A 21,400-nucleotide genomic window follows, 5' to 3' on the forward strand; every position below is an offset into this window, starting at 1 on the left:
GGGTAGCGACAAGTTATTTCATGCCGTTTAAACCGGCAGGGTCGTTGCCGTGTGATAAAGGCCCAAGCCGAAGGCGAGGGCCTTTATCACACGGCGACGACCCTGCAAGGTTTTAAACTGTCGTTTAAGAACAAGTCGCTACTATTTTATTCCCATTCATTATGCCCTTTTGGTTAATAGTCTTGATAAAGTAAGAAACATGTGTAAAACTTATCTGTTTCCGACATGCTTCAGCTCTGTACATGTACGTCCGTGTGTTGCACGGTTATGACTGAGACGTCTTTTTCCGACAGTTTCCGGATTTGTTCTTGCGCATATCGTCTTGGTGCAAGATGTTCTCGCTTTCCTTTCACACACAGCGCGGCCAACTCACCGACAGCGGCCGCATTGCCCGTAACAAGAAATCGCTTGCACTAAGATTAACTGGTTATAACAGGGTCCAGCTGGTCATTATCAACCGTTTAAACACCCCCACGTGACACGCTCTCCACCAATAGAAAAAGCAAACTGTCTGAGGTATTTATGAATACAATTTTTAAAAACCTTAGAGACCGATAAATTTCTATCTGAAAGCTCACTGACTAGTAGGGTTCATCTGAATTCTGAATGCTCAATGCATGGTTATTATTAACATCAGTTGGATTCATAGTGTTAGCAGGAGGGGTGTCTGGGTGTCTTTGGACACACTATATTACACATGTTTTTTATCTTTCATTAACTTGTATATAGGCCTATATGTATTGTTTTAAAATTTCAAGCAAATGTTGACACCCTTTTACCATGTTAACCATGTACTGGCTGAAACCTTGGACCAACTCAAGTGTACACAACTCACTGACATTTTCCCCAGGAATTCCCAGAGAAGTCCAAGTGTTGTGAAAAGGGCTACTATGGTGTGTTTCTTGAAACAAAATGTTGCCAAAGTTATGTTTATAAATGTTATGTGTACTTCTCACAATCATGTTGCTTTTAAAACAAGAAACAAATTGGCACCTCACTTGGCAAAACTCCATGCAAATACCGAGTTTGGAAGTGACACATTCAACACTTGTACACAGTAGGTATATGTTTATAAATGTACATGTAGGCCTAGGGCTACAATTTAGTCACATATACTGCTGTTCAGCCTGGATAACTTCCGTTTAGATGATAGAAACCAGAGATCCAATCAGATTTATGGAAACTTACTTTGACAAGCAGTCAGGAGTATTTCAAAGCAACTACTTTCAATTTGAAAGTTTCCTAGGGAACTGGTCTTCAATATAATAATACACGTACATGTAGCTGAATATTTATAACGGCCAAGTTTGACACCTGCCAAGTTTGGCTGATTGTGAATGGCTATGCTATTCAAATGACATTATACACACAGACCTACCAAGTCTCAAGCATTAGGCGTGAGACTCGATGCATTATGAGTCCAACTCCTGTTCACACGCACGACAACCATTTGCTCACGAATAGCTCCAGACCGGGAAAAAAAGAAGATATGTAGGCCTATATAAAAAGCGTGTGTACAATAAGCACATTCTACAAAATTTGCACAATCTGCAGATTGCATGCAGTTTTTCCGAATCATCATCAGCTTTTTGCTCTCTCAGCAGATTCAGCTGACAATTCGGAAGAGCGCAAAACTTAGATTGCGCACAAATTTGTCCCAATTCATTGAGCAAATTCGTTGAATGCGCTCCACGAGGGTAGACTCGACAGGCGGAAGTCGTGACCGTAGGATTTAATTTTAGCCGGAAATTTATCTTTTTTTTGGGGGGGGGGGGGGAATATATCTGACACAATCGTACCTTCATATTAACCAGCAACATCTCCTGCATATACCTCATGTGAGTTTGAAGTAAACTGAAGTGGTCTTTGATGCATTTTGAAACTTTTGATTTTATTTTTTAAAACAATTTTTTTCGTTTGGCCATTTTTGTTTGTAAACCAAGTAAAACATGGCCTAATCAAAATTAATGAAATTTTTCAGGGTGGGGGGTCTGAAAAGTCTCAAACCTAGCTGTTCTCTGAACTTGACATCTCTGTACACATGTCCTCATATCCTTCATCTAGAGGTCCATTTTAGTCTAGAGGTCAATGCTACACAATGTAGTTTAAAGGTCAACTGGTCATTGGCCCATCCTGGGCATTGTGCGTACCTTTCTGGGTTAGTTTCAGCAGTGTTTCGTCAATGTTTTACCTCTAAGATGGTAGTGGGATGTCGTTGCACATGCCTGATGCTCGTTAACTTTTCTGTTTGAGCAAGATGAATTTAAAAAAACAGTTCAACTACATGTACATTAAACCTGTGCATCTACAGTGTACATGTACCTCAATACATATCGGTTCTCCAAGTTGTGTTAATATCAACTGAGGTCCCACTGTGTACCGTATAAGTATGTTCTCTTGATATCAAATATGCACGAACTGTACACTTGGGGGTTCTTGGAGTCAATTTATTGTTGTATCAGTTACACGTATGTATTATTTCATGATGCATAAACCTGAATTCAGAGGAGTGTAAAACAGAGTGCCGTCTCTGCTTACAAAAAGAGGCTCTTACTGTCTATAGGGCCATGTCATCGTGCAATGAGGTATGGTACGTCCAAAAGGTGTAGCCGTAGAAGTAGATTTGGCCTAAGTGTACATTTGGCACGTTTAGCTATGGATCTATATGTACATACATGCCCAAGTTAACCCAAAGGCCAATAGACCGTATTGAATATGACGTCACCATTCAAAAACTTGCCCTACAACATGGCGTCTTTGAGCGTGTGTGCGTAGGTGTGCCATGGAAATAAAACCGGGAACGATGCGTGCTGCGTGCTTCATTGATGTACGTGTTTAGACGCGCATACGGTTTGCCTTATATGATGGCGACTTTCATAGCAACAAAGGGATAATTTAATTTGGTCTATTGCTGACAAGCGGCCAGTCCCTGGTAAACTGCATACAGTTTTTGGTAATGAATATCCGGCAATTTTGACAGGTTTTCCCGATGGGTCATTTCACTTAAATGACCCATGTTTACATATACAGTACATGCACCATAAACTCTTAGATACTCGTAGTTCCCAATAAACGCCATCTTCATACAGCAGCTAGGTTTTGGCTTTGAGCTGCATCAAGCGCTGTTAATTATTATCTATGCAGCCAATTGGTTCAACGAAGTAGTAAACAAATTAGTTCAAAACTGTGATGGAGACAAATTGCGCATAAATTTGTAATGTCTATATTGCCTATCATCTGATGATCATTAACTGATGACCCAGCTCTGACTTGTTAGCCTTGCTTAATTGAGTCCAGAACTAGGATTCAGTACCATACAAGTTTAGTCTGCGTACATGTTTAATGTGACCTGGCATTGGGGCCCAATTTCCCTGGGCAATGGCAAAATGTGTTAATTTGCAAAGTAATAATAATAATAGTGGCAATTTATAATGCGCCATGTCTGTCTTACAGAAACTCATGGGGAGATGCAGCTAAGCAAGTGCATGTACATGTATCTGTGTATGACAAGAAAATAGCTTAGCAGAAAAAATAGTTCTTTTAGCGCGTATTTTACAGTAAGGTTGTATGACCTTTTTTCGGGCACACAAAGTACAACTTTTTTGCCCCAGCAGAGGGTCACAAGCAATTTTCTAGGTATTATATTAAAAAAAAAAAAATGAGGGAGGGCATGATGGTTGTGTTACTGCTATGTTTTTTCATTCCCGTGGAATTTCACACTCACACTCAGTTTTTCTTGAAACACAATTTTGGACAGTGATTGCTTACGACCTTTTGTGGGTCACACTTTCGTAAACAACAATGGCTCAAAATTATATTCACCTACAGTGTAGGTACGAAGAAAGAAAAAAAATAAAGAAAACAAAAAATTGGCAGTGCCTTTGAACCCAAATGGCAAAAGGGGAGTTTAAAGACACTTGACACCTTTGGTAATTGTCAAAGACCAGTCTTCTCACTTGGTATATCTTAACAATGCACAAAATAACAAACCTGTGAAAATTTGAGCTCAATTGGTCGTCAAATTGCGCGATAATAGTGGAAGAAAAAACACCCTTGTCACACGAAGTTGTGTGCTTTCAGATGCTCGATTTCAATTCAAATAATTTACTGAGAAATAACTTCTTTCTCAAAAACTATGTTACTTCAGAGGGAGCCGTTTCACACATTGTTTTTTTACTATCAACAGCTCTCCGTTGCTTAACAACTATTTTCAATAAATAAAATTATCAATAGTGTCCAGTGCTTTTTTAAGGGAAGTCTTGAGGTGATGGATGAATTAGAGTTAATTGGAAGCGTGTATGTAAACATACAGTGTGCTTCTAAAAATGAATACTACACAATCCCAGTACACCCTGGGAAATGCAAATCTCAAAATGGAGCAGCCAAGATTTACGTTGGTGGCAGTGTCAAGTGAATTGGGTCAAGGGAGCTCGTTGTCTAGTAATTGATTACTAAGTTGTAGCTGCGCCAAATTCCATTAGACTTGTGGGCGAACAAATTTGCTTAGTCCCGGAAAATGTTTGCTTACAGTAGAAAATTGTTTTATTTAAATTGTTTCTTTTATGCACATACAAGGCATACTGTAGTGGCTCATTGCTCTTGAGTATACTTTGCTAATAATTGGTCATGTTGGGAGCCGAAATTACATACACACAGTGGTGCGCGTCTAAATATGCATACACAGTATTATAGGACACACCAAGAAACCTAACTCTCAAAATGGCGCAAACAAGATTTACTAGTGGTGGCAACGTCAAGTGAATTTGGGTCAATGGAACAGGTTGTCTAGTTATTTACGTTCGGCTGGCAAAATATACACATTGAGTCTAATATTCTGGGCATGGCATCTGTGCACCGAGTAAGAAAAACAAAAAATAAACAAGTATGGATTTTTGTGTGTGGTGTAATGGCTACTTAGTGTCATACCTACACGTATTTTAATTATATCATTACCAATAGTTATAAATGTGAAAGAAGGTGTTCCCCAAATGTACCTGTATTTTGACACACTCTTTTCCTCTTGATACAGAACTACCCCCGCCCCCTTGCATCCACTTAAGTTTTCCTGCAATTTCCAGAACAATACGCACCATCAAATGTCATCTTTGATGTAGTAAAACAATGGAAACTTTTCAGCCAATGGTAGCTCTTCATACATGTACGTGCACAATTCATCAAATACGGCGGCTAATGACGCCTATTGCAATCCACGTATAAGAAACAATAGGAGGGGGTACACCAAGCCACATACATGTTTCGAGCATTTAACCAATTTTTTCATGCTCGAAACCTTAAATAGAGTCAAGACAAGTTTGTTATATATGACATTTTTCTTTCTCAAAATACATGATGGCTGTTCACTCTTTTCCTGAGCCTGGCATCCTCTTTCTCCTCCCAATACTTAAAGACACTGGACACTATTGGTAATTTGTCAAAGACCAGTCTACTCACTTGGTGTATCTCAACATATGCATAAAATATAAAACCTGTGAAAATTTGAGCTCAATTGGTCGTTGAAGTTGCGAGATAACTATGAAAGAAAAAACACTCTTGTCACGCAAAGTTGTGTACTTTCAGATGCTTGATTTTTAGACCTAAAAAACCATTTCTCACAATGTTTTATACTATCAACCTCTCCCCATTACTCGTAACCAAGTAAGTTTTTATGCTAATAATTAGTTTGAGTAATTACCAATAGTGTCCACTGCCTTTAATCCCTGCCTCATTCCACATGTTCTCAAGTGTTGACGCACCTGTCTGGAAGAAGGGAACCTGTGATAATACCTTCCAGCTCTCACTTCCCGCTGGACAATGGCTGAGGAGCAAAACTCAAAAACTTCATGTCCATGCCTCGTACAAAAAGCCCGAAAACCTGATTTAATTACTTGATGTTCACTTAAGGGACTACGTTCATGAACACTCGGTGCCTTTTTCTTTAAAGGTGTAGCATAGCAGGTACTTTGGATGGTCTGAAAGGCTTGGTTAGTGGTAATTAAAGGGTGTTTTAAAAGTCACTGGGTTTGATTGTAATAATTTAATACAGAAGGCCCTGTAGTTTGCTTAAAAGTATTTGCAGTTGGACAGGGCCTAATTCCATGGCCCCCTGCTTACTGCCGAATTCTGCGCTGACGATGTGGGCAAGCGCTGATATTCTGCGCAATCTGTGTAAGCTGAGGAGCAAAACTAAAAAACTTCACTTCCATGTCTCGTACAAAAAGCCAGAAAACCTGATTTAATTACTTGATGTTCACTTACGGTGACGAGACTACGATCATGAAGACTATTTAAAAGGTGTAGTGTACCTCAGATGGTCTAAAATAGGCTTGGTTAGAGCATATAGAGCAGAGGTAAGGGGTTTTATAAAAGTCACTGGGTTTGATCCAAAAAGGTGGAATGTACACACAGTAGGCCATGAAGTTAGCTTTAAAAGTATTTGCAGTTAAACAGTAATGCCCCAGTATGGACTCTAATGGCTGGGAAGGCACACACAGGCAATGTGTACACAGTGTAAGCTATCTGACGAGTTTCCAATGAATTGCAACCTTTCAAATGCACATTTTGTCATGTGAAGTACATTGTTGTAAGAACAAAATAATTAGTATTCAGCAGGCCTGGTTTTAACCAGAGGCACCCACAGGGCATAGCTGTGCACCCTTTGCTTTTGATGTGGTGCCCTGTGCAAAGTTCCTATCCAAATTGACATTTTCCTCATAGAATTCCCCCTTACCAGAGGGAAATTACTGTGCCCCGTTAAGAATGTACATTAATGTTCGTACAAGTACACACCCATTTATTTTTTACATCCAATAGTTCATAAGTGTCAAATTTTACTCTGAAAGAGTATCAAACAGAAGTTTTAAACCAATGTAAGGTTAGAATTTTCAACAGTTTCCCCACTTGCCCTTAAGGAGTATCCATTGAAAAATCAGCGCATTCCGAAATTGAACTTGACCTTAGAGCTCTTCTTTAAATACCGTATGAGGTACATGTACCTACACATCCTTTCTCAGTATATAGGTAATGTATGCATCCATAGTACTTTGTGATATTTTCACAATTTGCCATCAGGTGAGTTGCTGCGCCACATTTCACACAGCAAAGGCAAATAGCGTCACGTGCATACCCCGATGAGCAAATGCTATACTATGCAACCACACCTCTCTACCTGTCTGAAGGCAAACATTCAATGCTTCTTCAGTCCTGTCCGACAATCTCACACCCGACTTCGCCCATCAGCTCATTTTAACAGATTCAGTACACATACGCAAACCTCTGTGATGTTACTACGCTTGATTCCAAGCTGTCCATCCAAAATGAATTGTTCATGTGAGCTTGTCAAATAAAAGCTCATTTTCCAAGAAAGAAAATGTATTAATAGGGATTTTCCCTTTTTTAATAATACCTCGGTGATTGAGCGTTTTCTAGTAATCTTGTGTACACAGTCAAAGTGCATCACGGTTCTCTGCACTCACGCAGTGAGCATTATGTTAAATTATTTGATTTGATTAAGACTTCCACTTCTTTCCATGCTGTATCATACATGTGTAGGGGGAAAATAAGGAACAAATTGCGTACGTGTACAATGTACATGTACATGTGCATTGCCCAAATTTAACACTGGATCACAGGCTCGAGGCCAGTAGTTTAGCTTCGGGCCAGTTAACTCATGACTGGACAAGTCTGGTGGTATTTTGTGTTTCAACTGAATAATAGTATCTCACTGTGTAATATGGTGTTCAAATGGCGGCTTTGAGTTTGATAAAATATCTTCCAATTCTATAGGGCCTACAGTACTGAAGTATATTTAATATGTAAAGACAAACTAAAGAGATAAATCTTCTCTTAACATGTCTTAGTGCATACATGTACGTAGCTGTGTCGGGAAGTATTTTTCCTATTTGAGTCTGGTCTTGTAAAAACATTTTTGGTCTAGTAAACATTTTTAGTAACAATCCCCCGTGATCTTGTGGATTTTCCCCCAAAATTCTAGCCCTAATGCAAGGCCTGGAGTTTAACCTTTGAGAGGCAAGCATCTCAGCTCAGGCCATTTTTATTTTGCAACACGGCACTTCTGTTGGTATGTGGAGAAACCTTTGAAAGGGGCACTTAGGGCAAGACAGAGGCCGTCGGCTCTGTGGCCTGTCCAATGTAATTCTAGGTCTGAGGCCCTATAGCCTTTGAATAGCAATGAACCTGTCATATGTTCTTGTTTTTTATACTGGGTGGATTGAATTGAGTAATTATTGATAATTGATTAGTGGTGTTTATTCAATTTGTAATCAGAAAATCCATCACAAGGTAAAACAAAAATTGTCACTGTAGGTTTTATGTCTTATTGTCAATGAAGCTATAATCAGGGAATGAACGCGTAGTGAGTAGTTCTTTCATGACTGATTTTAACCAGACGTTTAAACAAAATGTCAGTTTAAAAAAACTGTCAGGGTTGAAGGCCCTCGCCTTCATCACTGCGGCAATTTGACCCTGGAAGGTTTTAAACAGCCTTGAAAGAACTAGTAGCTACCCTGTTATTCCCATTCATATTACCTTTTTGGTAATAAGGTAAAAAACTCTGTAAAACTTATCCGTTTCCGATGTGCTTGGGCTCTGTATGTTTCTACCTCCATGGTATGTACATGTTACATGTACATGTCAATGTCCGTGTGTTGCATGCCTATTTCCAGCAGATTCCGGTTTTCCTTTCACACACAGCGCGGCACACTCGCCGACTGTGCCTGCATCGCTCGTAACAAGAAACGTCTTGCATCAAGACTAGCGCGGAGTATCCGCTCACAACCGGTTATAAACACTGGTCATTATCAAAGGTTTAAACACCCACACGTTACGTACTCTCCACCAATAGGAATAGCGAAACTGTCTTAGGTATTTATGAATGATCCTTGTAGCACGGGTCAAAACATCTGGCCCAAAATAAATTATGTTTATCAAAAATATCATCTTCTAGAAACTGACCTTTGAGCGTACCTCCGGAATTCTCGAAGACATTGTTAGGTGGATATAATTAAATAATTAAAGTATACATTGTAAGTGAAAATGGGGTTATCTTGTGAGCTACTGTATGATGTTGTCAAGATGCCTAAATACGCATCATTATTACACGCTAGTCTTGGTGCAAGAGGTTGGCACATTTTCTGTTATTATGCGGGGGAGGGGGGGGGGTGGAGAAAAAACAGCATTTTTTTCCTTCTGTATTAATAAAACCCTTTCTCCAGGGTTTTCTAAAATGGGTGTTATGTGACTGTGCATGAAGGCATTTGTTTTGTAGGCATGAAAGGATGGTGACCCAGACTTCAACAACTAAAGTATTGATGATGGATGGTTGTGCCAATAGTTCAGTGACCTTTATGGGTCGTCACACTTTTTCCTGTCTTTCTCCTATTCATGAATGTACATTGTACAGATATGCGTACATAGGTGTACATGAACATAGTTACATGCCTGTACATGCTGTATTTTTGAAAGGGCAAGGGCACCAAGGCATTTTCTCCTTGGTAAAGCGCACCCCCTATGAGGAAACTGTACATTTCTACTATCTCAAGAGCACCAAGGCAACACCCCCGGGCATGGAGGCAATCCCGCCTTTCGTTGCCATGGTGAAGTATCAGGTCTGTAAATTGGTCTGTTTTTTTCTTTCCTCCAGAATGTTTCATACCTTGTTTGATGTGATTGCCGCTGCATATTGAAATAATTTCTTTAATGAGATAATACATAAAAGCAATCTGTTTTGACTCCTCTTTCCCCTTCTAATGGTTTTTTTTTTTTTTTAAATGCCAAAATGTACAGGTCTTTGGTTTTTGGAACCTATCAATTGTTTTTAAGACACTGGACACTGTTGGAAATAATCAAAGACCGGTCTTCTCACTTGGTATATCTCAACATATGCATAAAATAAAAAACCTGTGAAAATTTGAGCTCAATCGGTCATCGAAGTTGCGAGATAATAATGAAAGAAAAAACACCCAAGTGTTACACGCAGTTGTGTGCTTTCAGATGCTTGATTTCGAGACTTCAAATTCTAAATCTGAGGTCTCGAAATCAAATTTGTGAAAAAACACTCCACTTCTCACAATGTTTTTACTACCAACCTCTCCCCATTACTCGTTACCAAGTAAGGTTTTATGCTAATAATTATTTTGAGTAATTGCCAACTGTGTCCAGTGCCTTTTATCCTTTATATACAAAATCAAATGTACATGTATCGGTAAAAAGTTCATTTTAAAAGGTGATAGTGTGTTTGAGGTATTGTTGAATATCTGGAGTGGTTATGTCCATGCACAATGTAATCAGAATGCACAATATTGGAATACATTAACTATCTGAGACACTACTATTTTGTATCCCATTGAAATATTTGTTAATCCTACATGTATTCTCTAAAACTGAATTCCTTAGAAAGGAATAGTTTCTTTTTAAATGAAATTTTCACATTTTGTTTTATTGTATATACGTATCTACATTTGTATAGGACTTAAACAAATTGAATGGCTCCAAAAAACAATGGTATACTTTTACCTTTAAAGGCTGTGGACACTATTGAAAATTACTCAAAATAATTGTTAGCATAAAATCTTACTTGGTAAAGAGTAATGGGGAGAGGTTGATAGTATAAAACATTATGAGAAATAGCTCCCTCTCAAGTGGAGTAGTTTTTGAGAAAGAAGTATTTTTCCACGAATTTGATTTTGAGACAGCAAATTTAGAATTTGAGGTCTCAAAATCAACCATCTAAACGCACACAACTTCGTGTGACAAGGGTGTTGTTTTCTTTCATTATTATCTCGCAACTTCGATGACTGATTGAGCTCAATTTCTCACAGGTTTGTTATTTTATGCATATGTTGAGATTCACCAAGTGAGAACTTTTATCTTTGTCAAATACCAGTGAGTTGTCTTTAAACAGAGTATAAATTTGAGCAATTCATCTGTGGGAAGTGGTGTGAAGTATGCGGTGACTGATTTGTACATTGCAGAACTAGGAAGATGCATTTATTCAATGTGCCCTCAGTACACACATGACACATAAGGCATATTTGTGTGGATGCACCTGATGCATCTGAAGATGTTTTCAGATGCGGTTGCCAGTCAAAAGAGCAATCAACCAGAAGAGATGAAGCGCAGTCAGTGGGCTGAATTAACTGTACTTTGCAGTCCATTGTCAAACCCCATGGAAATTTCGCACTACATATCACCAGGCCATCTAAAATTAAAAGACAATAGTGAAAAACAAAACCCACGGGCCAACATGGTGAAACAGCTGGGCGAAAGTAAATCTCTTTAAATAACGACGGATTAACTGGTTAGGTTTGTTCATTATAATGCACTTTGACATTTAGTCTGAGCACGGGGCAGGCAGGCAGTCCCTGCTTACTCTGTTCATTTTGCATTAATAACACATCGTCGGTTTGAAGCTACTTAATATAGACATGGAACGAATAGGTTTAGCTCGCAAATAAAGCGACTGTCAGCGTGACTTTAGGGAGGAAGAGAAAAACTTGAGATGTTTATTGTCTTGTGACCTTTTCTTCCTCCAAGGTCTTTTGCCGTTCGGAGACGGCGTATTTATCGAACTGTGTCGAATTGAATTGAGCCGTGCCAATCAAGTGTTATACAATTTAGGTTTTTTTCCCCAAAATTTGTTCAACCATGAGGAAATTCATGGTAACCTCGTTCTGAAAAAGCAAAAAAGTAAAAAAAAAAACAGAAACAAGAATAAAAACGACAACAATTTATTTATCGAATCCTCAAAATACTAGACAATTAGAATTACAACTGTTTTCAACGAGAGTTAATATCTACAATGTACCTCTCTGACAACCTCATAAACCGCCAGCATTCATGTAGGGCTAGATGTCTCAGTTGGTAGAGCTAGGGCAATATATATTAAACCTAGTTGGAGTTGGACCCAGAACTGTCAGCATACTAGAAGAGATTCTTATTCTTGACACCCCGTAATTCCCCCCCCCCTTAACAATTTTTTTTAAAATGTTTAATCTTACTGTTTAACAAGAGATATACCGGTAATAGTTGGCAGCCAGTCATTTTGTAATATAAGGAATACATTTGTACAAACATTACTTTTTCAGATTGTAATAAATTTTTCCTTCAGTTAAGTGTGAAACATAAATGATTTGGTTACATTTGAACATTTTATAGATTTAAAGAATTAATTGACTTGAAAATAATACAAGTTGCAGCATAAATGGGAAGTATTTTGGGGAGTACACCTTATTGTTCTTGGTGCAGTTCTCTGAGCATAAATTATTATAGGAGAATCCATGTTGTAAACGCTGTCAGTATTTTGTGATGCTAATTATACTACGCGTGGCGTGTCATGGCCAAGTGGTTAAGAGCTCCGGATTCAACTCTCGTGTTTGATCAGGAGAGTGTGGGTTCGAGTCCCGGTCGTGACACCTGCTACGTAAAATTGGGGAGGTAGAGCTTTCTGCTCTACCGGCCAGGCTTCGGACCGATGATACCCAAGCCTACATACATGTACATATGGACTGTAAAGGGGGTAAGCCTGTTTCAGCCCTAGGAGTTGGTGGCAACGGCCTCTGGAATAAAATAATAGTAGCCCACACCTTGAAGTGGCCTTCAGGCCTTGTGTGTCTGGTGACTTGCATATAAATCCTTTTTCTGTACCACTTACAAAACTTGGGAGGTAATCTGTGCACACTTCTTTTTCTTATTCTTATTCTTTATTTGGCCATTAAACAGTTACAAGCAGACAGTATATGTAAAATTAATATATAAATCCAAAAGTAAATACAAAGCAAGACAAACAAACTGTAAGGGCACAAGTAAATTTCAAAACAACCGTAATGTGATGGCCAGGATCAACAAAAATCTAATTAAACACTGTAGCTGGAAAGCCTGTTGATCCAGTCACATTTGGGTGGCAAAAATCTATATAACTTTATAAAATACTCCCTTTTATTTTTTTTTTTAAAATAATTTAGAGTAAATATATATAATCTGTAATCACCCAAGCACAACTTAAAATAACAAAAACAAATTTGATGCAAAAACAAATGCTAGAAATGTGACAAGCCAAAAAAGAAAGAAAAGTTAGTTAATTTTTGTTTAGAAAGTCCAAGACGGATAGTCCAAGATAAACCTGAAAACAAGCTGAATATACCATTTGAACCATCGATTCCTAGAAGAGATAAATTTCACACAACTGTTATCAATGTCTTACTTCCAACACCATCTCAAACTCTTACCTTGGAAATACTTACGTGTATGATGAACTCAAAAAATACTGTTTTTTCTCAAAAAATAAAGTTTTTTTTTCCTTTTTTCAAAACGAATACATTTTGTGGTGGAGTGCACCAACGAGCCTGATCAAAGAAAAAAAAATATATGAAAGATAAAAATTCCTTCGTATTAATGAATTAATTCTAAAGGCCACATGCTTGAAAAATGAGTGAATTTTGTTAATTGTTGTAAGTCTTATCTTGCCCTAAGTGCACCAAGAAGCCTGATCAACAAATAAAATTGGTACAAATAAAAATATACAACTCAATAGATGAAAAATTTGCATCCTGTATAAAGAATATTAATTTTGGTTCCAACCATATACACCGCTGTGTGCATAGTGTTAGCAGTACTGTTCTGTGAAATAGTGTGATTTTTTTCACAGAGCTTAGGAATGTACATTGTAGTATAAACTGTGCCAACACAAATTGTATGAGGAAAACCAAATTAATATAAGATAAAATTCCTTGTGTAAAGGCCACATGCTTGACAAATTGTGTGAAACATTGTGAATTGTTGGGAGTCTATTGCCCCTTTAATGCTTGCCATGGCTGCCTGATCGTTATTACTCAGTTCCTTGTCATAAATTATTCAAATCAACCTCTGGAAAAAAAAATCTTCTCGTCTGATCTCGGAGCCAGGTTTCCCATCATGTGTGGGGACAGTCTATTTTAGTATCTAAAGTGTTACCAGGGCCCTCCTAACGACCACTGGACATGTATGCAAATGTAGCATCTCGGCTGTTTGAAATTTTAATGTCCCGTGCAAAAGAACGATTTTAATGATTCACAAGGTTTGAGGGTATTTGGAATGCCAGGACTCTTGATTCAGCACTTGGAATCCGGAATGAAGTTGTCATGTCTCGTTGATGTAGATTAGCCATATTCAAGGAGTTTTCTTTCTTCTCCTCTTAGAGATTAGTCCTCTCTCTACTCTCTCTCCCTTTTTTTTTTTTTTGGGGGGGAGCTGTTTTGCCAATTGCGTTTTAGGATTGACGCAAACATTTTGTTTCAAGCTGGCAACTATTGATGTGAACTTTGAAATCAACTAGCTGCGGCAATAATATTGAATAATCAATACAGCACAATAATTAAACATGTTGAAAAGGGCAGATACCCTTTTGTGCCATTGTATTTCTCTTTGTGTGTCAACAATGTGAGGTACATGTAGTAGGCTACATGTATTAGTGAAAATGCTTAATTTGTACTTTCGCCTTTTGGATATGTGGGAATTCATTTCAAACCAGAGAACAGGAATGAACTTATTCTTAAATCAAAAAAATATGTTTGATAACTCATGTACATGTATGTGAAGAAATTATGTAAACATTTTTAGGGGTGACTCATTTTTGCATCTTCTACAATCACACATGATGAAATTTCCACAGGAAAAAATAACACCATATTCTTATCAAAGCACATACATTTTTTCAACAGGGTACAAGTAAATAAAAGTCTATGAAGAAAATTTTCTTGACTATACTTTAATTTTTCTGAATGGGTTTGTGAGGTTCTGTAAAGATAGCTGTGCCAAATTTTATGTGTCTGCTGCTGTATTTTGAGCTGTCCATCTCCTTTCTCCGCTTACTATGCAAGCACTGAACTTCTGCACAACATGTAGCCGTATAAGTGAAGAAAGCTTAGTGACGTGGAGTACCTATGTATGCGTACAGGTGAACGTTCCCTGCCTACCTGAGAAACAGGCGTGGCGTTATTGTGGAATTCCCTGCTTTCGTGATTGCCGATTCTTTGCTTGCAGTTACATGTAGCAGAGCCATGAATTTTGGGCCCAGGCATATAGCTAGTCCTAAGTAAGGACGGGTTACTTGTCCTAACCTAGTACTAGCTCTACGTTTGTAATATCTCCTTGAACTTTTCCTAAGTTAGTAGGCGTGTACCCAGAAATTTCCTGGGGAATTTAACCTGGTGTGTGAACGCGACTTATGTAAAGAGGTGATTTTTCTCCTTAAGAATTTCGTCTGGTGTGAACATGACTCAAAGGGATGATTCTTTTCCTTGAGTCCACAGTTTGGGGAGCTGACTTTTTATTTGACAATGGCAAGTGACAGACTCTTGATAACTACAGTAGGCTGTCAGGCTTAATGGCACTCATATGCATGCCTTGGTGTTCATGAATGCCTCGGTGTTGAGGAATTTAATTCTGGCAAGCAGTAATGTAATTTTTGTCTTCTTCTTTTCCCCTTTTGTTAAAGGGAAGGTACACAAATATTAACTTAAAAACTGACTTGGTAACAAGCATTGGAGTGCTGTTGGTAGTATAAAACATTGTGAGAAAGAGGTAATTTCTCACTAAAATAATAAAAGACTTCTAGCCAGAAGTATTTTATTCCTATCTGAAAGCACACAAATTCGTCCAACTAGGGTGTTTTTTCTCTCACCATTTTCTCGCAACTTCGATGAACGATTTAGTTCAAATTTTCACAGGCTTTTTATTTTAAGCTTACGTTGGGTTACACTAAGTGCGAAGACTGGTCTTTCACAATTACCAAACCTTCCCATTAACGACACTTCAGTGTGAGAAAATCTTGTCTGATTTTTTCTTCGCATTTTGTCTGAATGTTTAAAGGGTTTTGATACCTTTTTATAGATCAAGTTTTTTTGCCATAATATGAATTCCTACTCACTGTGAATGAAGATGTATGCGATATAATTTACCAGTAGAAATTTCAGCTTCATAAGTTGTCAAGTTTTTGTGATATTCACAGTGCAATGTGAGAGTGGTGTAAATTGTTGTACATGTACGCATGCTAACATAATTTTCGTCTCACTGAGTTGAAAAATATTTTCGTGAATTTGTTTAACTCATTTCTCAAAAACTAAAGCACCTCAGCAAATAGTTTTTAAGTTTGATTGGTGTTCTCTGAGGGAGGGTGTGTGGGAGTTCTTGTCATTAAAGCTGTTTTCCTTGTGAGTGTGCTCAATACTAAAGCAGAAAAGAATGTGTGTTTAAGAATAAACGTGTATTCCACAAAGGAGGCTGAAGATGTGACAGCGCGTGTGCTTGTTCACAATGGGTTTGCATTATTGCGGTACTTGTCTACTTATAAAAGCCGCTGGGCAAGTTAGTCTGCTGATTGCTTTGCTTATGGTAAGCATTGGTTATGAATTAGAAATTCTGGTTATAAAGGCCAACAACAAAATGTTGTTTGTCCATGGGGGTCCTCAAAATGTAGATTCGGGTTTAAACCACTCGTTGAAAACCGATTCAACACATTTTAATTCCCATTCATAAATTCATTTTGGTCAAAAAGTAAAATAAATGCAAAAATTGTAATTGTTCAATGATTTCTTTCAACACAATACCCCTCCAGCTATGAAATGGTAAGGCCCTGGGGTAAACAACTCCTTATAAGGGAATGCTGTGCGCGTCGCGTGTATCGCGTGATGTTGCAAAACTGTCCCGGCCGTTGCTCTCGACCAACAGGAATGAAGAAACTGTCTTATAAGCAAAGTTGCAAGCTCGCGTGTCACGCCCATGTTTCAACACTTTTTACTGGTCATTAACAAAGGTTTATACACACCCATGTGACACGCTCTCCACCACTAGGAATAGCGAAACTGTCTGAGGTATTTATGAATAGTATTTTCATACTAACAACTGTTTAAACAAGATCTTTTAGTTTCTTCTTGCATTCATCGTGCGACCAATTTTTTTGAGATTGCTAATTTAAAATTTTTGGGAAACTTAAAAACAATAATAACAATAATTTGTGTTTGTTGCGACACAAATGACAGTTGGTCAGACAAGAACAAACACATGTTTTGGGGGGCCCAAGCAGAAAACATATGGGCCAAATATTATATTGTTCAGCTGAAAATGGTGCTTATTAGCAAACTGTTCAGCTTAGCAAAGATTAGCAGGGAACCCAGTCTCAAACAGTGTACATTGCATGGTAAATTTGGCTGGTAACCTCATGTATCTGCTTTTCAAGATTCTACTGTGCTAAGCAGATTATTTTGAAATAGTGCCCTGCTTACCTTGTTTGTAGATTCATCAGTCCATATACATGCACATTGTAATATCGGAGTCTTATACATGTATAGCGCATGTATCTACCAAACAAGGTACTCAAGGCGCTGAGTATATACAAACTTTCAGAAAGATAGGTAATTGCAGTGATGAATTTTGAGACCCAATTATTTAGCACCTTATAAATATAAGGGTTTACAAGGTGCTACGGCGCATACAGCAGCCACGGCCAGGAACACCGGGGCGAACCCCTTCTCTTTTCGAAAAGTGCACTGGGTTCTTTTACATGCGTTACACAACCTGACAACACATGGGACCAACGGCTTTACGTCCCATCCGAACAAAGACCACTTTACTTCAGGTACATTTTGTACTCTTCAAATTACCTGTTTATAAATGCAAATTACCATACCCGTATGTTTACGAGTTCTGTCACATAACTAATCTAAGGTTTGTGATATTGTTGTCAAAGAAAGACCTTCAAATTAATTGATTGTTTTTAAACATGATTTTAAATTGATAACTGTTAAAGCCATTGTAAACTTTCGGAACAGACAAAAAAAATTAAAGTTCACAGATTTACAGATAGCTTACAGGGTTTACAGAAGGTAATGGTGCAAGACTTCTCTTTAAAAATAATTCCATGAAATGCTTTACTTTTTGAGAAAACACTAAAACAATTATCAATTTTCGATATCGAGAATTACAGATTTATTTTAAACACATGTCATGACATGGCGAAACAAGCAGAAACAAGGGTGGGTTTCCCATCATTTTCTCCCGACTCCGATGACCGATTGAGCCTAAATTTTCACAGGTTTGATATTTTATATATGAGTTGTGATACACGAAGTGTGGGCCTTTGGACAATACTGTTTACCGAAAGTGTTCACTGGCTTTAAAGTCAATAATTATAAAAAGATTAAGGTGTATAAACTGAGAATTGGATAGTATGAATGAAATAAAAGCTCCTGCATGAATCTCAGCAGAGCCTCACCACATTCAGGACTTGCTCTGTGTACTTGATCTGTCACAAACAGGCTGTCATATTTACCCACACACGTATTGGAATTTGCGGTACACACACACCAACCGCAAAGATATTAAGGCAGTGCATTTTGGCGCTCGGCAAGTAACAGTGCCGCCGGTAATTCTATTACTCCCGTGTTCGAAGGAGTCTTTTGCCTGTACATGATGCAGTGAGCGGTGAGCAGTGAGCTCTGTGTTTATGTATGTAGCGCTGTTGAAGGGACTGGCTGCAACCAATGCAGCTGTATCTAATGCTATTGGATATCATGTGCTCTTCACTGTGCTGTGTATGGGTACAGCAGCGGCGACAGACAATGGGCGTGTGTACTTTTGCTAGACGTGTGTGTACACAGTACACACGTATTGTGCATCAGTTTCTTCTTGCCGGCAAATTCAGATTTGATATCACTGGTATCTCCTAACGCCTCCCCCCCCCCAAATAAGAAAATAATTATCTAGTTGTTTAATAAAACAAAATATCATCCAAAAATAGAAAAGATGAAAACAAAATTGTTGTACAAAATTATAAATAGGCCAATGACACAATAAAAATTAATTAATAAACAAATAAATGAATAAATGGGATACATAAACAATTAATCCACTTCTGTATGAGTTTACCAAAAGCATTGCAAATTCCAAGAATTTTAAAGAGCGTACATATTTTATCAGCATCAATTTTCCCTGAACTAACTGCTCGTAACTTGTTCATTGCTTGTGTTGGCCAGCTCCTGCGTTTTCGCAAGTTATGTATGTGGACAAAATCTGTTTATCTTTAAAGCCACACACACACACAATGGGCTTTAAATATTGAGACGTTTTTATTGTAGCATCTTGTTATGACATTGAAAAAAACAAAAAACAATGATAGAATCAATTTTGTCAGTATTATTCATAAATCAATAATCAGGCTTCTTGTCAGCTAAGATTAAAGTTAGTTTAAAGTTCCTATTTTAAAGTAAGCAAAGATTTTTTCTACACTTCGCTGTTGTGCACTCTAATGGTGACGGGAATGAGTAAATGAGTACTTTCCCACACTGTACAAGTTTGAATATGAGTACAAGTACAATACTTTATTATTGTGAGTATGTACCAGACGGTGTCTGTGAGTAACAGTAGACAAGTACTAGACTTGTTCTGTGTGTAATATTATGAGTACAAGTACTAGACTTGTTCTGTGAGTAATAGTATGAGTACAAGTACTAAACTTGTTCTGTGAGTAATTGTATGAGTACAAGTACTAAACTTGTTCTGTGAGTAATAGTATGAGTACAAGTACTAGACTTGTTCTGTGTGTAATATTATGAGGTACAAGTACTAGACTTGCTCTGTGTGTAATAGTATGAGTACAAGTACTAGACTTGTTCTGTGAGTAATAGTATGAGTACAAGTACTAGACTTGTTCTGTGAGTAGTTGTATGAGTACAAGTACTAAACTTGTTCTGTGAGTAATAGTATGAGTACAAGTACTAGACTTGTTCTGTGAGTAATAGTATGAGTACAAGTACTAGACTTGTTCTGTGAGTAATTGTATGAGTACAAGTACTAGACTTGTTCTGTGAGTAATTGTATGAGTACAAGTACTAAACTTGTTCTGTGAGTAATAGTATGAGTACAAGTACTAGACTTGTTCTGTGTGTAATATTATGAGGTACAAGTACTAGACTTGCTCTGTGTGTAATAGTATGAGTACAAGTACTAGACTTGTTCTTTGAGTAATAGTATGAGTACAAGTACTAGACTTGTTCTGTGAGTAGTTGTATGAGTACAAGTACTAAACTTGTTCTGTGAGTAATAGTATGAGTACAAGTACTAGACTTGTTCTGTGAGTAATAGTATGAGTACAAGTACTAGACTTGTTCTGTGAGTAATTGTATGAGTACAAGTACTAGACTTGTTCTGTGTGTAATAGTATGAGGTACAAGTACTAGACTTGCTCTGTGTGTAATAGTATGAGTACAAGTACTAGACTTGTTCTGTGTGTAATATTATGAGTTCAAGTACTAGACTTGTTCTGTGTGTAATATTATGAGTACAAGCACTAGACTTGTTCTGTGAGTAATAGTATGAGTACAAGTACTAGACTTGTTCTGTGAGTAATAGTACGAGTACAAGTACTAGACTTGTTCTGTGAGTAATAGTATGAGTACAAGTGCTAAACTTTTTTGTGAGTAATAGTACAAGTAAAAGTACTAGACTTTTTCTGTTTTCTGTGCGTAATAGTATGAGTACAAGTACTAGACTTGTTCTGTGTATAACAGTATGAGGTACAAGTACTAGTACAAGAATTTTTTCGGTGAGTAACTAGAATATGAGTAGAAGTACACACATGTACAAGTACAAGACTATTTAGTGTGAGTACTGTAGGCCTATTCATTGAGTTGAAGTACCAAGTACATGTACATGGTGATGAGTGAAAGACAGTGGTAATACAACTCTGTAACAACCAAGGATCAGAGCCATTTACAAAGAAAATATATAACACAAATGTTGGCCCTACATGTACATCCGCAAGTCATCTTCTCCTAGTTATCTTCTCCTATTTATGAAAATAAATAGCACTACATCCTTGCACTGTGTTGGCTGACAAGACGGCCGACTACCATGACTACACAGCTGTATCATGTTGCGTGACTCTATAAAGCTATGCTATGAAATGCAATCCAAATGAGTAGAATTAATGGTTTGATCATAGAAAACCACAATGGACATTATCGCTGACCTTTCCAGTCGCTCTATTTCCAGTGGTAACCCAGCCCAACCTAATGGCTCCTACGTAAATGCCAAAGACGTGAAAAAGTACCCACTCACCTTTCAGTGTACTGTGTGTCAGTTTGTGTGTAAAAGCCATGGAAAAAAACTCTCTCCGTTCACCATAGAGATATGTAATTTCAGCTCTTTGTATATTTTTGGAAGGACACAAACCAAACAGTCTCATCATTCAGTAGTTTAATGTCAAACAAAAGGTTAATTACTGGTGTTGTTTCAGGATTATTTGTGTTGCACTCTAATCCGTCCTGTTTAAAAAAAAAAATAAGTATTTGAAAGCAAGAGATTTGAATTCAAACCTTTTAATAGGAAATACATCATGAAACTTACCCCCATG

At 37.7% G+C, this 21,400-nt stretch overlaps 1 protein-coding gene across 2 annotated transcripts in view; it reads left to right on the forward strand.

The window, feature by feature from the left end:
* The window catches only part of LOC139934540 (calcium-independent protein kinase C-like), a 98,277-nt gene that overhangs the window by 26,419 nt on the left and 50,458 nt on the right, over nucleotides 1-21,400 (forward strand). The window lies entirely within an intron of this gene.

Source organism: Asterias amurensis, chromosome 1 (genome assembly GCF_032118995.1).
Source record: "Asterias amurensis chromosome 1, ASM3211899v1".
Classification (NCBI taxonomy): domain Eukaryota; kingdom Metazoa; phylum Echinodermata; class Asteroidea; order Forcipulatida; family Asteriidae; genus Asterias; species Asterias amurensis.